Consider the following 21,443-nt stretch of genomic DNA (forward strand, 5'->3'; position numbering starts at 1 on the left):
GGGCAATTTTTGGTTGGCTGATGATGACAAATGATGTTCTGCAGGGGTTGGTGTTGGGACCACTTCTTTTCACGTTGTATGTTAAGGATCTGGCTGACAGAATTTTGGCCAAGTTTGTAGATGGTGCAAAGGTAGATGGAGGGGCAGATAGTGTTGAGAAAATGGACTCTGCAAAAGGTTTTGGGCAGATATGAAAATGAGCAAGCAAGTGGCAGATGGAATACAATGTAGAGGAGTGTATAGTCATGCACCTTGGTAGATGGAATAAAGGCATAGACAATGGAAATCAATTCAGAAATTGGAGGTGCAAAAGGGTTTAGAAGTTATAGTGCAGATTTCCCTAAAGGTTAACTTGTAGGTTGAATCAGTGATAAGAAAGGCAAACACAATGTTAGCATTCATTTCAAGAGGATTAGAATAAACATAGAAACAGAAAATCTACAGCACATTACAGGCCCTTTTGCCTACAATATTGTGCTGACAATGTAACCTACTCTATAAGCTTGCTTCCCCTGAGCATAATGTATTACTATGGGATCGAGCAGTAGCAGCACATTAAATTCACTCTCTCTGAATGGGATTTGAAACCCTGAGTGGAATAGAGCACAGTAAAGGGAAGGAATAAAGCCCTTCACTAGTGGGCTCTTATTATAGAATTATATAGTGATGGTGATAACCTACCAGACGATGTTGTATTAACTTCTGGAATGGTAGGATATGTGGTTACAACAGCAGCTTTCCATTTGAAAGGAATAGTGCTGCTTTTAATAGGGCCAGCCGCTGGTTGTCTTATAAGTGCAGTGATTCAGTTATCACAAAACTTGGAGTATGTAGAAAAGGTTGTGCATGACCAGGTATGGAAGTTGGATAGCAGATGGAGAGTGGGAGAATCCCACATGACCTGAAAGGAAATGTTTTTGTGTTGCTCAAAGCTGGGAACCGGAGGAGTAGGAAAGTGAAGTTCCCACAACCACCCTTTATGCAATGTGGGGGAGTACAGCCAGGGGAAGCAAGAAAAGAAAGTCATTAACGGGAAACGGTCATTCATTCTTCAAACTCTCTCCCAATAAAGCCTTTTGTTCTCTGCTGGATTCCGCACATTCCATTCAGGATTCCCTAAATCCCACGTTAGTGACATTAGCTTGGCTGACCTTCAGCAGCAGTGGGAATTGGGGCGTGGTTAGCATCTTCACGCCTCATCCTTGTAGGGAGGGGGAGCATTCGACCTGCATCTCTCTTTCCTGTAAATTGTGTGAATGATTTGAATGTGGAGAAATGTGTAAAGTGTAGCCACATGCATCAGTTTGCTTGTGTGTGTTTTACCTTTAAGAAATTTTGCCTTTAGGAGACTGTGAATGTGTTGCGCCCCACCCAGTGTTTCTTCCCTCTGTGGGAATTGACTGTTTTAATTACGCAGTTCCGTACAAAGTTTTAAGGAAGAGAAGTACAAGCCTGGATTTTTCTTTCTTGTGTTTTTAGTCTGCTAATTTATTTCTTGTGTTTGTAGTCCGTAATTTATTTGTTCCCTGTGTTTTTAGTTTGTTACTCATTTCCCATGCAATTGGTTTTAGGGATAACCCGCATTTCATACTGGCCGTGTGAAATTTGGGTTAATGGGATGGAAATTTGGGCAACTTTATTCCGGATATAAGATGCCCACATTTCAGAAGGACATAGCCATTTGGGGAGCAATTCCAGTAGTTTTTGTTTTTTATGTCTAAATACTCGATGACTAATCAGGAGTGACTGTGTTTGTATCTCCCCGCATTACAGAATGGCAAAGTGGTGGATGCTGACTTGTGATGTGAGATGCTATGATACATTCCTGGGGATGGCGTTTGAATTTGCACACCATACTAATGGGTCAGATTCCTACATTTATATGAGGATTTAAAATATCGCAGAATGGATGCCACTAATATCGATCCCTTTTGATGACAAGGAAAAGGATTTTTGGGATAAATTATTTGGCTCTCCTGTTTTGGTATTCTGTTTTGGGAAAGCCAGGAGGGAGAGGTCTAACCTCGACCCATAGTATGGTACCAGTTTAGGGAATTGAGCCTTCATAGCCCCTAGTGGAGTAAGTGCCTTAACAGCGGTATCTGCCTACATACCATTTATTTAATTGGAAGGTCCTGACTCTTAAAGTGATTTCTCCACCTGACAGGGAATTTTGGTGTAGGAGTGTTATGATAAATATGGGTATAAGGTGGATGGCAAGTGTGAGCAGGAACAGTATTCTGAGATGGCTGTGTCTATGCCAAAAAGTATTGTGAATGTGGGCACTGCTGGACACTGAATTGCACTGACTGGATTTGCAATCCTTAGGCTCCCCATAGGGTGGTGCAGGTGATATGTAGTGCTGTATGTGGTGCCCTGGATGAGCACTTTGTCCATGCTGGTCAGCGTAGTATGATGGCTATTACAGAGGAAGGAAAGTTTTGGATGATAAACTGTTCCAGCATGGTATGGCCAGAGTGTCCCGGGAACTGATATCAATGGCCTTAGATTACCTGCTCACAAAGAAACGTGGCACTTGTGCGGTTATTGATCAAGAATGTTGCACCTATGTTCCTGACAGGTTGGGGAACATCACTCACCTGGCTGATCACGTCTGAGAGCTGGCGTATAAGATTAAGTGAAGGACCAGCTCATTGGCTATTACATTTCACAGGATGGCTAGTGTTTTTTATAGGGTGGTAGGTTTAGAGTACGTCATATTGTGCTTGTGTTCTATACATAGCTTAGTACAGAGTTTCCAAGGATCATCCTAGTCTGACGTTCAAATTGTCATGATATTGCAACTTTCGAGGAGTGCAGTGTAATGTGGGGTTGTGGCTTATTTGCCCGTCGGAAGCCAATCCGCTGTATTGATTGAAATTGGTGCATTTGAAAACTCCAGCTGCTCTCCCATTGGTTGGCTTGTGTGCCATGACACCTAATGTCCAGTTTCAAGCAACTCGGGGGAGTATAATAGATTCTGGAATGGTTTCAGAAGACTGGAAAATTGCAAATGTCACTTCACTCTTCAAGAAGGGAGAGAGATAGAAGAAAGGAAATGATAGGCCAGTTAGTCTGACCTGTGATTGAGAAGATGTCAGAGTTGATTATTAAGGTTGAAGGATGAGGTCTCAGGGTACTTGGAGGTTCACGATAAAATAGGCTGCAGTCAGCATGGTTTCCTCAAAGGAAAATCTTCCTGACAAATCTGTTGAAGTCTGAAGAAATAACAATCAGGATAGACAAAAGGAGAATTGATTAATGTTGTGTACTTGGATTTCCAGAAGGCCTTTGACAAGGTACCATACATGAGGCTGCTTAACAAGCTATGTTGGGAGCATGGTATTGCAGGAAAGATTCCAGCATGGATGAAGTAGTGGCTGATTGGCAGGAGGCAAAGAGGGGAATAAAGGGAGCCTTTCCTGATTGGCTGGCGGTGACTAGTGGTGCTCCACAGGGGTCTGTAGTGGGACTGCTTTTTACATTATACATCAATGATTTGGATGATGGAACTGATGGCTTTGTTGCAAAGTTTGCAGAAGATATGAAGATAGCTGGAGGGGCAGGTAGTTGAGGGAATAGAGAGGCTACAGAAGGACTTAGACATTAGGAGAATGGGCAAAGAAATGGCAGATGGAATACAGTGTTGGGAAGTGTACAGTCATGCACTTTGGTAGAAGAAATGAAAGGGTAGGCTATTTTCTAAATGGAGAGAAAATATAAAAAAACAGAGACACAAAGGGACTTGGGAGTCCTTGTGCAGGATTCCCGAAAGGTTAATTTGTAGGTTGAGTCTGTGAAGAGAAAGGCAAATACAATGTTAGCATTCATTTCAAGAGGACTAGAATATAAAAGTAAGGATGTAATGTTGAAACTTTATAAAGCACTGGTGAGGCTTCACTTAGGGTATTGAGAGCAGGTTTGGGCCCCTTATCTCAGAAACGATGTACTGAAACTAGAGAGAGTTCAAAGGAGGTTTACAAAAATGATTCCAGGATTGAATGGCTTGTCATATGAAGAGCTTTTGATGGCTCTGGGCCTGTGTTCACTAGAATTGAGAAGAATGAGGTGTGACCTCAGTGAAACCTATTGAATGGTGAAATGGCTTGATAGAGTGGATGTGAAGAGGATGTTTCCTATGGTGGGAGAGTCAAAGACCAGAGGGGACAGCCTCAGAATAGGGGGGCATCCTTTTAAAACAGAGATGAGGAGGAATTTCTTTAGCACAAGGGTGGTGAATCTGTCAAATTCTTTGCCACAGGCAGCTATGGAGCCAAGTCTTTATGTATATTTAAGGCAGAGGTTGATAGATTCTTGATTGGTCGGGGCATGAAGAGGAGACTGTGGATGAGAGGAAAATTAGATCAGCCATGATGAAATGGCAGAGCAGACTTGAGGGACCAAATGGCCTAATTCTGCTCCTATATCTTATGGTCTTGTAAAGAATAGCATGCGTGAGAGGTTCTCTTTTTCCCTTTGGCTCTGAAGCATGCTTCACAGAACCATTGGGAAGGTATGCTTCACGCACACTTTTTAACTAAGCATCTGTTTGTTGAATATTTAGTTCTGTAGGTTCTGTAACTTAGAGGAACTTAAATGTTTGGTCTTTTTTTTGTTTTTATAAATAAATGATTAATATACTCATTCGCAGTCAATGTTTTCTGTCTCACTCACCAACCCCATGAACCTGCTTTAATGTTGTAGTGGACCAGAGAGGATATTTCAAAAGTGGGAGCGTCTAAGACCAGAGGGCACAGCCTCAGAATAGAAGGACATCCCTTTAGAACAGAATTTCTTTCACAAGGAGGGGAGCGGGGTGAATGTCTGGAATTCATTGTCACAGATGGATGTAGGGGCCAAGTCATTGGATGTATTTAAAGTGGAGTTTGATAGTTTCTTGATCAGTAGAGGTGTCAAAGGTTACAGGGAGAAGTCAAGAAAATGGGGTTGATAGGGGAAATAAATCAACCATAATTGAATGGCAGAACAAACTTGATGGGCTGAATGGCCTAATTCTGCTCCTATGTCTTATGGTCTTATGCCGTCATAAAACAGGCTTTCTCGCTTTGAACAGTCACCTGACAGATATTTCTGGGAGTAACTAAGATCCTCTATTCAAGGAGGCTTTGAGGATATCTTTGAGTCTTTATCTTAGTCTCCTGGGTAATTCCTTCCAGGTAGAAGCAAGAGCAGGTTCTTGAATCTAAGAATCCAGGCCATTACCTCCTCAAACAGGTCCAAGACAAGACATGATGGATTATACGTGTTACTGCATCCACCTCCTTTTCAATCTGCATGGCATTCATTGTAACATTCCTCCTGATTTTTGGATCATCTAGTAGAGGTTGTCTAGAACAATTGGGATTCACAGGCCATTCCTTTCCAGGCTAAAGAAGATACTGATGTGCTGACATTGGTGTCTTATTCTTCAGTAATGTGTTTACCTTCAACCCTCTAGAGACCACATCTGCCAAGTTGCTTGAGGTGATTAACATGCCTCCATTGAGTTGCTTGTGAGACCTTGAGAATTTTGGAAACTCTGTTTGCAACAAAGATTTGGAACCTGGAAGTTTCATTCTTGATGTACTTCAGCACAATGGTACTATCAGTCCAAAGCACTGAGTCTGGTGGCTGCATGTGCAACTCCTTCCACCACAGTGTGATCATACAGCTTGCCATCATAGTAGCGATGAGCTCCATAAAAGGGATGGAAGCTAGCTTCAATGGAGCTACCCTGGATATTCCCATGATAAAAACACTGTGCACCTGAGAATACGTGTTGTGCAACAGCAGCTATGTCACTGTTCCATAGCCATCTCTGCTTGCATCCATAAGGTGGTGCAACAGTGCAGTAGTAACATCTCCAAAATCCAAGGGTATCAAACATCTAGCAACCCTGAAGTCTTCCAGCTGGCAGACTTCTTCCAGTCAACTTGTCCACTCATGAGCAACTGAAGTGTCATCCCAGCCAAGCCCTTTCTTACATAAATCTTTTAGGATCTTCTTAGCAGATGACATCACTGGACTCAGGATTCCTAGGGGATCATGGATGGAACTAACTGTAGAGAGGATCTCCCTTCTCGTGAGTGATCTAACTTGGATCGTGATCCTAAACTTGAAAGTATCAGGCTGAATGCACCATTGCACACCCAGTAGTCTCTCCGCTGAAGGTATATCTTGATCCAAATTGAAATCCTTCATTCTTTTGCTCTTTGCACTTCTGGTATCACAGCTACAATGCTTGCCGCTTATCCACTTTGTGAGTCAAAAGCCACCTTAAGCACAAATGGATACAAGGTCACGATAGAGAAACACCACTTCTTTCTCAGAGGACACTGACACAAGGCAGTCATCAACAGAGGTAATGCAAAATCTTATCACCATCTTGAGGCTAAACAGTTCTTCACAATCTTCTGCATAATTCCTAAGCACAGTTCACTGATAAAGTTGCTGCAAAAAGATATACCATCATTCCAAAGTCCACCAAATCACGGTCACCAGAGTAACCTCAGCAGATCCATATCTTTCATTAGTACTTTACCCTGATGAAACATTGATTCAATATCTGCCATGATCACCACTGGTTCTTTTCTGAATCTCGTTATGACTCCAGTCAGTGAGCTAGTAAGATCTGGTCCCTGTAAAAGCTAAACATTACAAGATATTCTCTGAAAAGTCACTGCACAGTCAAGTGAAGTTTCCATTTCCTGGGTGGTAAACACCAAGATGTGGAACATATCAGACTTTACCAGCACTACATTCCAGGTCCTCTGCTGGCACACTTTCGGCATAACCTTTGGAGATGATATCCTTCATGAAAGCTCTGTAGCCAGTGTGAGATGACAAATTCTTCATAAACCCCTTCCTTAGATTTAGCAATCTTCCTGTTATTTGGCACATTAACTTCATTCTTTCTCAAAGGTAAACTAATCTGGTAGTGGCTACCAACCCGTTTTGCAAAACTTGTAACCTGCTTCATGAATTTGTAGTCCTCTCTTGAGAAACCAGTTGTTCATCCTGACTGCATTCAGGAAGTCTGCCTTGAGCTGCTACTGCCAAAGCTCATCCAGGTTCAAAACTGAGATCCTGTTACCTGTCTCCTCAGGCTGAGCATAGGTTCTCCCAACACCATGGTCAACTTTCAGTGGTCTACTCACAGTCCAACCCAACATTGTTCTGTTTACATAGGGTCCATCATTAACACTGCGAATCACTTGCAACAATCCAATGCTTTAGGCACATTTGTCCCTATCAGCAGCTCAATTTCTGAATCAATCTCTGGCAAATGGACACGATTCAGGTGAGACCATCTCTGGAGATACCTCGGTTGTGGAATGTTTCCTTTGTGGACAGGCGTACTTTCCTGCGTATAGATGCTAGGTAGCTCACAATAGTTTTCACCATCAATCCTGAAACAATGTAGCTACTCACAGTCTTCTCTTGACCCATGGTGACCATAGGGAAGTGAATGCATGTTTTCTTCCCTGTGAGGTTCAGCTTGCTCATGAGGCCCACTGTGCTTAGAACAGCTATTTTGTTACATCGCTAATTTAAGTTTTATTAGTTTTTATCGCTACAAGATTGTTCATCTTCTTAATAAAGGATCAACTTAGAACTTTGTCATTGTGGATAGTGTCAACCCCCATGCTTAGTCTCTGAGCAGTTTTGGGTTGTTTTCAAATAACTGTTACATTTCATCAACAAAAAATAGTTATACCAAATTAACACCTGTCTACAGCCAAGGATTGCCATGGACCTGTTGGCAAAGTTGAAATTGCAGCATTGAGAAGCCAGAACAGCTTGCGGCAAGTAACAACTTTTCGATGATTCGTGCCGTGTGTTGTGGTTTGAATAGAGTTTGGAATAGTCACCACTGCATGTCCACTGGGGGCCGTTGCTCAATTATGTGGTGCTTGTTTTGTTTTATTGAAGTGCTGAAATATTCAGGTTGCTGACATTAGAATTGAATGCTGTCTGTTTGGTCTGGTTTAAGAGCTGTAGATATGCACGCAGTCTGCTGACTACATTAATTGAATTGGAATATTGCAGGTGTTGTGGGCAAACAAAGAGTTAATTGCAAGTGGTGCAGCTAGAAAAAGTAACACAAGTGAATTGGAATTTGGAACTTCTTTTCAGTGACTCTCATATCAGGCCCTTCAAAAGAGAAATCAAACTTATTTAAAAGTATTAGCCGGTAGAATCCAAAAGTCTTCAAAAGGATTGTAAGACAATTCTGAGTAAGAGTAAAGATTTAAAGCCTTCAATTAAGGATATTATGAGAAATAAGGAAAATGCCTTACAAGTGCAATCTTATCTTGAGGACTTGACTAGTCTCCATGAAGTTGTTGCTAAGCAACATCACGTGTTGTTGTCACTAATTCCCAACGCTGAACAAGCTAAACAAAACGAAAGTTTTGCAAACACTGAATGTCTTAGTAATGCAGTCATAGGGGATGTTAAACAATGGTTGAACTAAACATGCACTATTGAAGGTCATATTGTTGAGACCAGTGAAAATGCTTCTCAAATTCCAAAGCTAGTTTTGACTACACATATAGTGTTGGACCCACAGGATGTGGGTGTCCGTGTGTCAAATGTTCGTGCTCCAAGTACTGCAGGCAGAGCATCTTCTGTACCTACTACCTCCTCTGTACACATTAAAATGGAGGCTGTTTTAGCTGCATTAATTGCACAACAACAATTGCTGAAGGACAAATATGCTCTGGAAGTGCAAGAGAGCAGTTATAGAAGAGGAAGGAGCAGCTTAAGTTGCAAGAAGAAATGCCACACAGATAGCCAAAGTTAATGTGCTAATGTCTTCAAGTGAGGTGAGTGCTAAAGCTGCTCAAACAGGGCAGCCTATGGTGTAAGTTTAATATATTGATAAGGCACAGAGAAAAACAAAAACGCTCAATGTCAATGTTGATTTATTTGTTCCTCAGATGTCTGTGAAACATGAGTTAGACCTCCAAGAGGTTGTTCAGGGTGTTCGAAGGAGGAGGCACTGTGAAGCTATGTCATATCCACCAGCTCAGAATGCTCACAGGGACATTAACTTACAGCATGGAAACACTCCTGTTTTAGAAGGTAGAGGTCTGAATAGTACAATGAATGTCATGAGGAAGCAAAATGAAATAACAGCCTTATTGGTACATCAGCAATGCATCTAATCTTTGCCTTTAAGAGAGATTCAAACCTGTGATGACGATCTATTGCATTCACGAGGGCTTTTGAAATAAATGTTGAAGGCAAGACTGACAAATATGGTGACTGCCTCTATTTCTACACTGGAGGTTGCCTAGAAGCTGTCAGCCTGTTGTCCCTACGTAAGGATATCTAAAGACCAAGACTTTACTACAGGAACATTTTAGTAATGAACAGAAATTTGCATCTGCCGACATGCCAAAGGTCCTTTCTTGGATACCTATCAAATCTGAAGACATGAAAGCTCTTCAAGACTACAGTCTTTTTCTTAGAGGCTGTTGCAATGTCATGGAAGAAGTGCAGTACATGTGTGACTGGACATGCCTGCCAAAATGTTGATTGTCATAAAGACATTGCTCTATCTGCTCCGGAATAAAAGGAGAATGGTGGTCTGTAAACTGCAAGAAGGGTGCAACCGTAATACTACTTTTGCTGACATTATTGATTTTATTGAAAGGCAAGTAAAGATTATTACAAACAGAGTATTGAGGAATGAACAGGATGCTACATCACCTGCAATAAGCAAAAGTGTGAACAAAACTAAGTCACAACTTCGTTTTAAGGATAAATTATGCAGCTTTTCCACTACTGTGGCCACTATGAGAAGTAAAGCTAAAAGTGAACCTGGAGCTAAAGGAAGGGAAATGGGATTGTCTGTTCTGCGAGGGTGAACACAGATTGGATTCACGCCCTCAGCTGGAGAAAAGGGCTCACAAATTGCCCCCCCTAAAGGAAAATGATGTCTGCTTTGGTTGTTTGTGTACAAGATACATCAGCAAGGATTGCAGGAAGTGTCTTTCATGCGAGGCAAGCAGTGTCAAACATCCCAGTGTACTTCACATTCACTCTGACAAAAAGAGTGCAGAATCGAAACAAGCCATGAAAGAATCAAACATAGCAGTGAGTAGTGTCTTGGCATCTAAAGACCTGACAGGAGCTGGTGATTCATGCTTTTTAACATTCTTAAGCCTCGTGTGGAACCTTGTCAAGACCTCTCGAAATCCAAGTAACTAATGTCCACCAACTCTCCTTGTACAACCTTCTTGTTACCTCCACAAATAATTCTAAGAGATTTGTCAGGAAAGATCTCCACTTAATGAAACTGTGCTGACATCATCCTATTTTATCATGTTCTTCCATGTCCTCTGAAATTACATCCTTTATAATGGACCCAAAAATGCTGCTCAGTAGATCAAAGATTTGACAGTTTGATTATCAAAGGCCTCTTTCCTCAGAAAGCCAAATGTAGTGCTGCCACGATGAAGACCATCAACATCTATCTTCACTGTGAATTAACTCCCAAGATATGGGAAATGGTTCATTATGTTGACTGAGGACCTTTGTTTCATGGGTCATTCTCCATAATGCCTCAGTGAATAAGTCTACAATGCTTGCAACTGGGCCTCCAAATATATGCAAGTATATGTGTCACCTCAATACGGCAGCTCCACTGTTAGGATTAAGGTGGAGGTAACTTGGATTAGACTGTTCCCCATGAGGCTTGAGTACTATGTAAGATTCTAGGCACCACACTTATGGTAGGATATATTGACAGATAGAATTTAATCTAGTTTTTCCAGAATGATCCCTGAACTTTACAACTTTCAGAAAGAGATTGGCTAAACTACAATTGAAGGCTGTATTATCTAGAGTCTGGAGGACTCAGGAGTGATCCATTGAAGTTGGCAAGATTTTAAGAGGAGGTGCTAAGTAGATGGAATGTAGATAATCCATGATTGGATTATTTATTTATTGAGATACAGCACAGATTAGGCCCCTCTGGCCCTTTGAGCTGTGCCACCCAGCAACTCTTGATTTAATCCTAGCCTAATCACGAGACAATTTTCAATGACTGGACTGTGGGAGAAAACTGGAGTACCCAGAAGGAACCCAGGTGGTCACAGGGAGACATAAAAACTCCTTACACATAGCAGTGGGAATTAACCCAGGTCGTTGGTACTGTAAAGCATTGTGCCAACCATTACGTTACCGAACCACCCCTGGAGGCCTGGAGAATAGACTTTTCTGTGGTTATGTTAGAAAGCAGTTTTATATGCAGAAGATGGTGGAGATTTGTAGCATTCTTTTGTAAGTGATAATTAATGCTGGATCAATGTTAATTGTAAATTTGTAGTTTAGTGGATTATTTTAATCAAGATATTAGTGGATATGGATTTGGGTCTCAGATCAGCTAGGTTCTCATTGAATAGGGTAATATTTTAAGCAGAGGTTGATAGGTTCTTGATTAGTAATGATATCAAAGGTTATGGGAAAAGGCAGGAGAATGGGATTGAGAGGGATAATAAATCAGCCAAGACAGAATGGCAGAGCAGATTCAATGGGCTGAATATCCCAGTTCTGCTCCTATGTCTTATGGTCTTATTAATACTACAGAATGGTTTCCATGAATGCATCACAACTTAATGAGTGTTTTAAATTTGCAAATTTAGAGCTAAAAGTTGAAAGATCTTTTGAGTTGTGCCATCAATTATTTTTGAAGCTCCATCCTAACTGATCTATCTGACAATTCAATACTTTTGTATGTGCTTTGATCGATTCTGTGGAATACTTTATAGATTTGTCACACACTCTAATAGTTAATAAATATCAACATTTCAGTGTGATTATGTACTTCTAGGTGTGTAAGAGGCTGTGATATTAAAAACTATCTTATGAACTGCTGCTGTGCTATACCAGTGTGGTTGTGTTCTTCACATTAACCTACAATCTACAATTCGAAATGGGCTACCATATCATCTTACAAGTGAAAATTTTGTGGATACTTATGTTCTTATGTTTTCTAAAAATAAACTATGGAATAAGCACAATCATGTTGATTTTCTTCCAAGAAAATGATGTCTTCAATTCTGTTGCTCCATCGTAGAAGGATGTTGAGACTATGAAGAAGGTGCAGGAGAAGTTTTCCAGGGTGCCACCTGGATTAGGTGGCACGTGGTATAAGGAGATATTGGAAAAATAGTTGTTTTCTCCAGAGCAGTGGAAGCTGGGAACCTATAGGAGTTTATAAAATTATGAGAAGCATGGATAGAAGAATCATGGAGAGCTACAGCACAGAAACAGACCTTTTGGCCCATCTAGAGAGTTGATAACTTTTTTTCCCAGTGTTGAAACATTGATACGATAGGGTATGCATGTGAGTGAAGTAAATTTGAAGGAGATGTGCAGAGTAAGTTTTTTTTACACAGAGGGGTGGTGGGTGTGATGCATATATGATAGAGTTTTAGATAGTCACATGAATGTGCAGAGAATGGAGAGATATGGGTGTAGAAGGGAATAGTTTGGTTAGTGGTTGAATTACTGATTTAATTAATATGGCGCAACATCACGGGCTGAAGGGCCCGTTCTTTGACTGTACTGTTCCAATTTCTTGAACAATGCAGGAATCAATACCATTGTTACTTGAAAAAACACTGGTGGTTTTGCAAAGCATTTAATCTTCTAAGTATGTAGATAGAGCCCATATTGATGGTTAACAGCAATGTCGAACTGTAAGAAGAAAGGAAGCAGCTGTTAACTTTGTCACTGCAACCAGATCACTTGATATAATTAAAATAGATTGCAACCTTGTTGTCCCCTTCAGCAAAGGTTTCACCAAATATATTTGTTTTTTAAGTAGCAAGTAATATTCTTAAATATATGTTAAAAATGAAAGGAGTAGATAATATGAAAATATAATTGGTTTACTAAGCTGATAAGGGTTAGGAAGGGTAAAGGGATCAAATTCTAAATGATTGTAAGGGATATAAAGAGTAACACAGTTGGAGGAACTTAGCAAGTCAGGCAGCATATATGGAGAGGAATAAAGAGTTGACATTTTGGGCTGAAACCCTTCAGGACTGGGAAGAAAGGGAGAAGAAGCTAGAATAATAGGGGGGATGGGGATGGAGTACAAGCTGGAAAGTGATAGGTGAAGCCAGGTGAGAGGGGAAGGTAGGTGAGTAGAGGAGGGGGAGTAGAGAGAAGCTGGGAGATGATAGCCTGAAGAAGGAGGATTCCGATAGGTGAGGAGAGTGGACGACAGAGAAATGGAAAGAGGAGGGGCACTAAAGGGAGATGATTGGCAGGTGAGGAGAAGGGAAGGGGTAAGAGGGGATCCAGAGTCGGGAATGGAAAAGGAGAGAATGAGAGGGGGGAGATATTACTAGAAGTTGGAGGAACCGATATTCATGCCATCAGGCTGAAGACTACCAGATGGAATATGCAGAGCAACATACACAAAATGCTAGAGGAACTGATCAGATCATGTAGCATTTATGGAAATAAATAACCAGTTGACGTTTCAGGCTGAGACCCTTCTTCTGGAATATGAGGTGTTGCTTCTCCAACCTGAGAGTTGCCTCATCATGGCAGTAGAGGAGGACATAGACCAATATGTCAGAATGGAATTAATATGGTTGGCCACCAGGGAATTCTCCCTGTTGTGGACAGTGTGAAGGTGCTCAACAAAGCAGTCTCCAGTCTATGCAACATCTATGGAAAAGAATACAGTCAACGCTTCAGGCTGAAACATTGACTGTACTCTTTTCCAGAGATACTGCTTGGCCTTCTGAGTTCCTCCAGCATTTTTGTGTGTGTTGCTCGGACTTCTAGCATCTGCAGATTTTCTCTTGTTTGCGATTGGAGTCTCCAGTCTATGCCAGGTCACACTGATGTAGAGGTGGCTACAGTAAATTAGGGGACCACTTCGTTGAGCTCCATCTGCAACAGGAATGATTTCCTAGTGGCCATCCAATTTAATTTCACCCCCCCCCCCCCCATTCCGACATGTTGGTCCATGCCCTCCTCTGTTTTCATAATGAGGCCACTTTTTAGTTCGAGGAGCAACACCTCATTCCGATTGGGTAGCCTCCATACTGACGGCATGAACATTTAATTCTCCAACTTCCAGCAATTTCTTCCCACTTCCTTCTCTCTTTTTCCATTGCTCATTCTGGCTTCCTTCATCCTTTCTCTGCTCCTCACCTCCCTATCACCTTCCCCTGGCACCCCCCCCCCCCTTCCCTTTCTCCCATGGTCCACTCTTCTGTCAGATTTCTTCTTCAGTCCTGTGTCTTTTCCACCTATCACCTCCCAGATTCTCAGTGTCACCCCTCCCCCACTCATCTATCTTCCCCCTCACCTGGCTTCACCTATCACCTCTAGCTTGTACTCCTTCCCCTCCGCCCAACTTCTTATTCTGGTGTCTTCCCCTCCATTTCCAGTCCTGAAGAAGGATCTCAGCCGGAAACGTTGACTGTTTGTTCTTCCTCATAGATGTTGCCCGACTTGCTGAGTGCCTCCTGCATTTTGTGTGTGTTACTCTGAATTCCCAGCATCTGCAGAATCTCTTGTGTGTAAGGAGTATAAATGTTATTTTTTATCCTCTCAGGAAGAACATTCTAGAGTTTGTATATTCATAAGCATGCCATGTTTTGCAGCAAGAATGAGTCAAATGTTAAGTTTTATTAATTTAAGTTTACAGATAATATGTGTAGCCCCTGGTAAGCCTCAGGCTTGCTCAGCTCGCTTTTGTCTAGGGGGAGCAGCCTTCGGCCCCGCCAAACTGGGTAATCAAGTTTGTGTGGATGCTGTGTGATGTTCCCCACCACGCCAAATAACAGACAGTACATCATATATGATTAAATGATTACACGTTATAAGTATTTACTGGAACTGTGTAATTAATAGAGATACAATATAAAAGGAAAGTAAAAGGTGCCAAACTTATCAAAGTTCAACCACTTCGTGTATAACCGTTGGAGCTCAATTAATGGGGTCTCCCTTTCCTCCAGTCGATGTCCTCCAAACTCCGCCAACCCTCAGTGATCGACCAAACACTCCACATGAGTCTGACCTCGTCTCCTCTCCTCGCCGAAGACCCTGGGCCTCAGACTCCCACACGGGGTCCAATCCGCCACCATGCTTACAGCATCACACCTCCTCTCTCTGTCCCCATCGCGCATTCTCCCCCAAAGCCCGCGAAAACAATAGCTTACAGACACACAAGAAAGAATAACATCTATCCCAATTGGTTAGCAAATGAATACAATTCTCGTTATCTGTAATTATAACCCAAATAAGCTGCTAGAGATAGAACCACTGTCTCAGCAGTTAACATCACAAAGAAGCCATTTTATTTTTAACATAACAAAGAAGCCATTTTATTAGCCTTAGCAATAACATAAAAGAAGAAACCCCTTACATGTGCATGGGAAGTTACTGAGTGCAAGCTGAAAAAGTTGCAGTGAAGGAAACTGGCCACAGGAGGGTGGACTGAAGAAGGCGACCAATTGTTTTCCCTCACCCAACCACACCCTCCCACCATCTACGTATTCTCGCTTCTGCCCCCTTTTTGTCCAGTCCGAATGAAGAGTCTCAGCCCAAACCATCAACTTTTTATTCCCCTCCATAGTTGCTGCCTGACTTGCCGAGTTCCTCCAGCATTTTGTATGTACTGTCTGTCAGTCAGACTGTTTGCCTTAGGTTCTGACTTAAGTCCAACCAATTGCCTGACATAATAGCCTCAAAATATCTTCAAATAGCGGCAGATGTTTGCCGCTTGCACACACTCCAGTGACATTTGTCCTGCTCTTCACTGCACTGAGGCTGTGGCTATGGCCTGTTCTGGGCTTTATGACAGCGAGCTCTGCGATGTTCTGCTGCGCTGTGTGATGTACTGAGGCTGAGGCTTAGCTGTGGCCTGCTCCGGCTGCTCTGGGCTTTACGACAGCGAGCTCCGCGACATTCTGCTGCCCTGTGTGATGAACTGAGGTTGCTCTGGGCTTTAGGACAGCGAGCTCCGCGACGTTCTGCTGCCCTGTGTGATGAACTGAGGACTGAGGCCTGCTCTGGCTGCCCTGGGCTTTGTGTCCACGGACTCACTTTCATTTTGAACGCTGCTTGCTCACTTTTATCGGTTGCACAATTTGTGTCTTTTTCTCCTTTTGCGCATTGGTGTTTGTTAGTCTTTCTTTCAATGGGTTCTTTTGGGTTTCTTTGTTTTGTGGTGGCCTGTAAGGAGACAAATCTTAAGGTTGTATAAAATATACATACTTTGAAAATAAATGTACTTTCAATTTGAACTTTGAAATCTTATTTTCTATCAAAGACATTGATGTTCTGAACTTGTACTACCCGATTTGTTGATTTTCTAGCAGAGCTAATAATGCATTTTAGTAGGCAAAACAAGGGCAGGACACAGACAGTGAATGACATGGCTCTGAGAAGATAGAATGATAGATAGATCGATAGATAGCTACTTTATTGATCCCAAAGGAAATTACAGTGTCACAGTCGCATTACAAGTGCATAGATATATAAATATTAGAAGAGAAGTAGAAAGAACAAAAAATGAGTTACCTCAAGCAGTCTAACAGTCATCACTTTGCCGGCTACAGGTTGTCTCATTATAGAGCCTGAGGGTAACAATGACGTCGTATAGCGCTGTTTGGAACAGCGCAGTTGTCTTGGTCTAAAAGTGCTCCTCTGTTCAGCTAGGGTGAAATGCAGAGGGTGAGAAACACTTTCCAGAATTGCCAAGTCATTGATATATAACGTAAAAGGAATCGGTCTCAACACAGATCCCTGTGGACAACACTAGTCACCAGCAGACAAGCAGAAAAAGCTCCCTTCTGCCAATCATCCAATGCTCTATCCATGCTAGTGTCTTTCCTGTAATACCACAGGGTCTTAACCTGTTAAGCAGCCTCATGTGTGGCACTTTGCTAAAGGACTTCTGAAAATTCAAGTACACAACATCCACCGATTCTCCTTTGTCTATTTGGCTTGTTACTTCTTCAAAGAATTCCAATAGATTTGTCAGGTAAGTTTTTCCCTTGAGGAAACCATGCTGACTATGACCTATTTTATCATTTGCCTCCAAGTACCCTGAAGCCACATTCTTAACGATTGACTCCAACATCTTCCCAGCCACCAGGGTGAGACTAACTGGCCGATGGTTTCCTTTCTTCTTCCTTTCTCCCTTCTTGAAGAATGAAGTGACACTTGCAATTTTCCTGTCTTCTGGAACTATTCCAGAATCTAGTGATTCTTGAATGATCATTACTAATGCCTACACAATTGCTTCAGCCATCTCTTATAGAATCCCATGGTGTACACCATCTGGTTCAGGTGACTAACCTATCTTCCCAAGAACCTTCTCCCCAGTAATGGGAGCTTCACTCACTTCTAACCCCTGATACACTGGAACTTTCACCATACTGCCAGAGTCTTCCACAGTGAAGACCGATGCAAAATACTTATTCAGTTTATCTGCCATTTCCTTATTCCCCATTACTAGCTCTCCAGCATAATTTTCCAGTGGTCTGATATCACTGTCACCACTCCATTACACTTTATGTATCTGAAGAAGCTTTTGATATAGTCTTTAATATTATTGCTAGCTTACTTTTGTATTCCATCTTTTCCTTCTTAATGACTTTTTAATTGCCTTCTGTCAGTTTTTAAAAACTTACCAACCTTCTAACTTTCCACAGTTTTTTGTTCTATTATATGCCCCCTCTTTGGCTCCTATGTTGGCTTTGACTTCTCTTGTTAGCCACAGTTGTGTCACCTTCATATCTGAATGAATATGTTATCCACGGTTGATTCACCTTTGTATCTGAATGAATGTGCTGCAGTTGTCACTGACTTCATCAAAGCCGGCGTGGAGGAGTGTGTGCCTTCGAGGACATATCAGACATAGCCAAACAAAAGCTGTGGATGAACCAGGAGATTTGAATTCTGCTCAGAGTGCTAGATCTGTGGATTTCAAGACCTGTGATCCTGAACTATACAAGAGGTCCAAGTATGACCTATGGAAAGCTATCATCAGAGTGAAAAAGCAATTCCATGCAGTCAGAGACAGAATCCGATACACATCAATTACAGCAGGGCTTGCTGGCCTTTACTTCCTGCAAGGTGAAATCTAACATCATAACGGCTGTTTTGCTTCACTCCCAGATGAATTCAATGGATTTTATACACGTTTTAAAAAGGAAAATAAAACTACACCTGTGTGGATCTCTGAAGCATGTGGCAGCCCTGTGATATCTGTCTCAGTGGCCAACGCCGGAGCGCCCTCCAGAGAACCCTCACAAGGCATCAGGCACTGCTGGTGTACCTGGCGGGACACTGAAAACCTGTGCTAATCAACTGGCAGGCGGCCTGTAGTCAGAGGTTCCCACCTGCTTCAAAAGGACATCGATCGATACCGGTGCGCAAGAAGAGAAGGGTGAAACTGCCTCAATAACTAGCACCCAGTGGCACTCACACCTACTATGATGAAGTGCTTTGAAAGGTCGATCAAGGTTAGAATGAACTCCTGCCTAAGCAAGGACCTGGACCCGCTGCAATTTGCCTATTGCCACAATAGGTCTGCAGTAGATACAACGTCACTGCCTCCCCACTCGGCTCTGAACCACCTAGACAACAACAATACCTATGACTGACTGCTGTTTATTGATTACTGCTCAGTGTTTAATGCCATAATTCCCTCAATACTAACAACAAGCCTCAATGGCTGGACCTCTGCACCTGGGTCCTTCATTTCCTTATCAGGACACCCACAGTCAGTGCAGATCAGAAATAATATCTTCTCCTCAAAGAACGTATTATGTCTGATCAAAGATGTGGGCCTAGCCCATTGCCCTACTCTATCTACACCCAAACAGTCCTTCCAGGAGAGGTGGTACTTCACCTGGGTCATCTACTATATTCAATGCTTCCGGTGTCATCTCCTGTATAATCACTATAGAAGTCGGCTTCATCGAGCATCTTCACTCCATCCGCCACAAAAAGCAGGATCTCCCAGTGGCCACCCATTTCAATTCTACGTCCCATTCCTCATATGGCATGTCAGTCCATGGCCTCCTCTACTGCTATGATGAGGTCACACTCAGATTGGAGGAGCAACATCTTATATGTTGTCTGGGTAGCCTCCAACCAGATGGCATGAACATTGATTTCTCAAACTTTTGACCCCCTCCTCCCCCCTTCACCATTCCTCATTCCTGTTTCCCTCTCTCACCTTATCTCCTTACCTGTCTACCACCTTCCTCTGGTGCCCCTCTCCCTTCCCTTTCTTCCATGGTCTCCTGTTCCTCGCCTATTAGATTCCCCCATTTCCAGATTTTTATCACTTTCACCAATCAACTTCACCCCTCCTCTCTCCCGGTTTCACTTACCACCTGCACCTTCCTCCCCTTCCCTCACCCTCTTATTCTGACTTCTCCCCTTCTTTTCCAGTCCTGATGAAGTGTCTCGGCCCAAAATGTCGACTGTTTACTCCTTTTCATAGATACTGCCTGGCCTGCTGAGTTCCTCCAGCATTTTATGTGTGTTGCTTTGGATTTCCAGCATCTGCAGATTTTCTCTCACCCCTTCTTTTCTCCTCCCTTGCTCTGATGACCTGCCCATCACTTCCTTCTGGTTCCCCTCCTCCTTCCATTTATTCCATTGTCCGCTGTCCTCTCCTGTTAGATTCCTTCTTTTTCAGCTCTTTACCTCTTCCACCTATCACCTACCAGCTATTCACATCATATCCCTTCCCCCACCCACCCACCTTCCCCCTCACCTGGTGTCACCTATCACATACCAGCTTGTATTCCTCCCCCTCCTTCCACTTTCTCATTCTGGCTTCTGCTCCTTTTCCTTTTCAGTCTTGATGAAGGGTCTTGGCCTGAAATGGCATCTGTTGATTTCTCTTCCTAGATGCTGCCTGACTTGCTGTGTGTGTGCGCGCACGTGTTACTCGATTTCCAGCATCTGCAGAATCTCTTGTGTCTCTATTACAATCTCACTGCAGTTTGATACTCTTCCACCTTCTAATGATGAGCACAGCTTCTTTGATGAATACCATAAATCTCTAATAATCCGCCATCTGATTATTCACAAATCTTTATGGTTCAGCAGAGTGTTTGTGGGTAATCCAAACTACAGGTATAATGTGTGGCTAGAGCTGAGGTCACTCTGGAACATACAAATTTAAACCTGCAAGCTTCAGGAATGCTAATAGTATTGTCAATGTTTAGGATCAGTGCCGTGCTAACCTTTCCCCTTTCTCTTTTCTACCTTCTGGGAGAAGAAGATTGAAAGCCCAGACAACCATTCTCTTGTATAATACGAAGGGAATCCATTTATGGTGAGAGGGGATAAGTTCAAAGGTGATGGATAGGAAAAAAGTTACACATAGAGTGGTTTGTAACTTCAGTGCATTGCCAGAGGTTGTAGTGGAGGCAAATACAACAGAGGGATTTCAGATGTTCTTAGGTAGGCACATGAAAGTACAGAGAATGGGGGAATATGTACACTGTGCAGGCAGAAGCAATTCATTTAGATAGTGGTGAGTTATTGGCTTCATTAGTTCAGCATAATATCTTGGGTAGTTAGCCGGCTGGATTTCGAGGCGGGTAGTCCAGGGTTCGAATCCGGCCGGCTCCTTGCATACTTGCCATCTGTGCTGGGTTGAGTGTCAAACTAGCAACTCGGCCTCATAAAAAACAGATAAGTCCTCAAAAAAACGGCAAGTTTGCTGCCACAAGGCATGGAGAGGAACAACAATATTATGGGCAGAAGGTCTTGTTGCTGTGCTGTAATGATCTATCATCTTCCCCACTGTTTTCAGACTTCCAAAACAATCACCTCTTTTACTCTCACCTCACAATGGTACTATCAAACTCTTAATTCTACCTCTGCTATGCCTGCCTGTTACACCACCGGTGTTTCGGGCAGCAATGAAGGTCCTCTATCTCTGGCGGTGTTCAGGGCTTCCTTCATCATGTCAGTCTTCACTACTATTAGCCATGCAAGTCCAGAGTGGAGATTCAGGAACACCGTCGCACTCAGATGTAGAAGGATTCTTCGTTGCTGTTTCCATAGCAACTTTGTTTGACCAGTCAGGGTTGTTAGCCCTGAGCTGAACCCTGAATCTGGAAGACTGGTGGACCATTCTTGGTCTGGCCTCTACCCTTTGACTTGTTTGACATGGGTGACCCTACCAACAGCCAAAGCACAAGACCCCGACTCCAGCCAACATACGAAGCTCTCCAGGTCATTGAGGCATGCACGCCTCCAAACCCTACAAGATTGTGGTCCTCTTGGAGGTGTTCCCCTCAGTTATTCTGTTACTGTTACTTTGGCATCTTTTTTATATTACTTTAGCCTGCATGGCCATCTTTGCGCTATTCTGTGTTTTGCACCTGTTGTTGTATTTATTATTACATACTGTTTACTCTGTGAGT

This window comes from Mobula birostris, chromosome 5 (assembly GCF_030028105.1).
Source record: "Mobula birostris isolate sMobBir1 chromosome 5, sMobBir1.hap1, whole genome shotgun sequence".
NCBI lineage: Eukaryota > Metazoa > Chordata > Chondrichthyes > Myliobatiformes > Myliobatidae > Mobula > Mobula birostris.